Below are 3,411 nucleotides of genomic sequence, written 5' to 3' on the forward strand. Positions count from 1 at the left end.
TTAATACGAAAACTACCATCAGAGTGTGTTCGACGATGCAGTACTATTTGGAAAGCATTTGATTGACTGTGGCTTCATTTTTTATTAACATGACAATGATCCCAATCACATTGACAGTGTAGTAAAAGCATACCTGGATAGAAAGAGAAAAAAACACACAATATAACACTATGAATCATGGATTGGGCTCAAAGTGGTCAGTGGTATGTCACTCTGGGAGATGTGACATATGATAATGCTGCAATGATCAGCCGGTCGATCAGCCTGTCAGCCAGCAGCTTTATGCTGATGCTGCAGCGGCTGGTGCTAAAAAGCAATCGCTTGTGAGTGTATGTGTTTTTCTTATCTAATGTCTTTGTTTATATTAGTAAAAGGGCTGTAGCCAACAGGATTTACGAAAGGGTTATACATGAAGCAAAGAGATGACCTGCTTTGGTAGTGCCTCAAGAGAGAGACATGCCTCAAGATGGTTTGACATATTATAGTTCAGCAAGTGTTTTCCGCCAGTTTTAATACTGGCGGCCAATTTTTTTGGCAACTTCTGGAAACAACTTTTTTGGAAAACAACCACTTTTTGGCATGTCACAGGCTGTTATTTTCATGCTGTCAGTCAGCTGCTTCATGCAGACACTGCAGTGGTCAGCCGGTGGTGGTATAGCTCAGACAGTGAGCATGTGCGTTTTGAGGGTTAGCCTCATTAGCTGCTGCCTCTCAGTTAGCAGTTTGTTGTACAGAGGGAAACAAATTTATGTCAGCTTTGTCTCACTCTGCATGTATGCAAGTATGCCAGATGGGGCCACTAAAACATCTTTTTGTTACGCTGTGTATGATTTAGGCCTACACTAAATCACTCATAGCAAGAATCAGGGCCAGTTAGAGCTTGCCTTTTGTGTATTAAAATCTAAAATAATGTGTTGTGTGCAGTTTAACTTTTTTTTTAACATTTAATTTTGCTGCTGCATTCTCACACACTGTGGTTTTCATTGTCCTTTCTTAATCCGATAAAAAGTAAAAGTAGTGCCTCTAGTTTCCATGTTAGTAAATGTTTTTCTGTATATTGCACCATTATGTTTTACTCTGCAGGGACAACAGAGCCACAGGATGGTGATCTTTGCTGCCATCCTCATCCTGATGACGCTCTTCATCCTGTACAGCTCCAACAATAACAGCAGCATTGATGCTGTCTATGCTTCTTTCCATGTGGCTACCAATCATGCCACCAAGACTACAGACCTGAGGAAATGGACAGGAAAAGACGGCTATGTGCCAGTTTATGGGAACAAAGTAGGTTGTGCACAAACACTCAAAGTTAAAGCTGGAACTATAGTGAACTTTGAACCAGAAATCAATATAGAGTCAGTTTCCCGATTGTTAATGCGAGTGAAATTAATTTAGTCTTAGAGACTGACTGTGACACTCATTTGGATGTATAATCTTGTGTTTTATTCTAAATACCTGTGAAGGTATGGCGATACAGACGAAATGGAGCGCATCAAATGCTGCTGAAGTAATTTACTAATATGTATTTTGGCAGAAGCTGTAACAGGATGTCATTAAACTGGGCCCAGCTCAGGCTGTCCTGTGAACGCTATATCCAAGTTGAGTTTTATCTATGCATAGGGGTGGCTTCCTGAACCAGCCAATAGCAAAGAAAAATTGTTGCTTTTTTCCTCTTCAGTAAAAACAGCATTGACTGGGATGTCGACCCAATCTGAAGTTAGAAACTTGGGATAGGGTGCACAGCCTACATCCTGCCTCCAAATTGTCCCACTGCCACCATTATAATGCGATCGGAGCTAAAAACACCCCGAAAGTCCCTGAAAGAAACCCTTTTTTTTTCTATACTGGATGTTCAGTAATGTCAATAAAGTTTATTATTTTAATCAGGTAGCAATAATCTGATATAGTGATAACCCTGCCTAACACATAGTTGCCACTGGGCTGTAGTTGACTATGTATGGCTAAACCTACACACATTTGCATGACCCATGTTGCTGAAAACGGCTATATTAACTTATTATCATTGTTATGAGCATTGTCAACTGGATTTAGCACTTAGTTTTAGTGTTGTTAGGTTTTTAAAAATTAAATCAGCACTTAAACTGGTAAAATGTAGACGCCACACCACTGTTGCCGACAGCTATTGTTTTAATATGTTATCTTAAAAGCTCCATCTTGTGCTTCTTTTCAGAGTATGACCATGCACTGTCATGAGTGTGCACTGGTGACGAGCTCCAGCCACGTCTTGGTAGTCGAGCGGGAGACGAGATTGACCGCACCGAATGCGTGATCCGCATGAATGACGCCCTACGACGGGGTATGAATCTGACGTCGGGAACCGGACCACTCTGAGAGTCGTAGCCCACTCCAGTGTGTTCAGGGTGGTCCGGAGGCCGAATGAATTCCTGCGACATACAGACAGCCACCCAGTGATCATTTTCTGGGGACCCCAAAAGATTGGGAAAGATGCCAAAGGAACCCTTTACAGATTGATCCAGAGAGTCAGCATGACCTACAGAGACTTCTCTTGTTCACTGTCACACCGAGCAAAATGCGCAGATTTGACAGCCTGTTCCAAAGAGAGACAGGACGTGACCGGTGAGTGTAAGGGTGGTTATAAAATGTTTTGATAAATGTAACCAAACGCTGTTTTCCTATATGGTTATTTTTTCCTCTCAGACAAAAGTCTCACTCGTGGTTGAGCAAGGTTGGTTCACAATGGTCATAGCCATTGAGATATGTGATAACATCAAAGTATATGGGATGGTTCCACCCAATCACTGTGGGTAAGTATACATTTGACTTCAACCCATTACAGGGAATTTAAACCAGTTAACCAATAAAGAATCAATCTGTTTTTCCAGAAGAAAATCTGGATCCAAGAAGATGCCATACCACTACTACAAGCCCAGGGGCGGTGATGAATGTGTAACGTACATCCAGCACGAGAGCAGCCGAAGAGGAAACCACCATCGCTTTATTACAGAGAAACAGGTGTTGCACGCTGGGGAAAGCAGTACAACATCAGCTTCACTCATCCCAAATGGTAAAAAGGACTTTCTGAAGACTTTTCTCTGGAGTTACAGGAGCACGAATGAGCTTTATCGGTTGGATTTTATTTGAACTTTCCCCAGATGAGGCCTCTTAAAAAAAAACAAAAAACACACTAAGTATGAATGACGGTCTAATAATGAACCACATCTCGGAATAGATGCATGGGATTTTTTTTTTTTTACAAAAGTTCAGTTTCAAGCCTTTTCCTGAAACCTGGTGTATATTCCACACTGACTTGTGTTTTTGTAAATAGAAAATGAATTTAAAAAGATTTTTCATGTTTATTTTTTTTTATTATATATTGAAAAAGCAGTTTCTCGTGTTAAAGGGGATCAGCAATCATGTCTAATCAGCTAT

General features: G+C 40.9%; 1 pseudogene; it reads left to right on the forward strand.

Annotated features, from left to right (window-relative positions):
- The first annotated feature begins 919 nt into the window (after window positions 1–919).
- LOC109198017 (alpha-N-acetylgalactosaminide alpha-2,6-sialyltransferase 6-like) lies at window positions 920–3,050 on the forward strand (annotated as a pseudogene).
- The last annotated feature ends 361 nt before the right edge of the window (window positions 3,051–3,411 follow it).

The sequence above is a fragment of the Oreochromis niloticus genome, unplaced genomic scaffold (genome assembly GCF_001858045.2).
Source record: "Oreochromis niloticus isolate F11D_XX unplaced genomic scaffold, O_niloticus_UMD_NMBU tig00003115_pilon, whole genome shotgun sequence".
NCBI lineage: Eukaryota > Metazoa > Chordata > Actinopteri > Cichliformes > Cichlidae > Oreochromis > Oreochromis niloticus.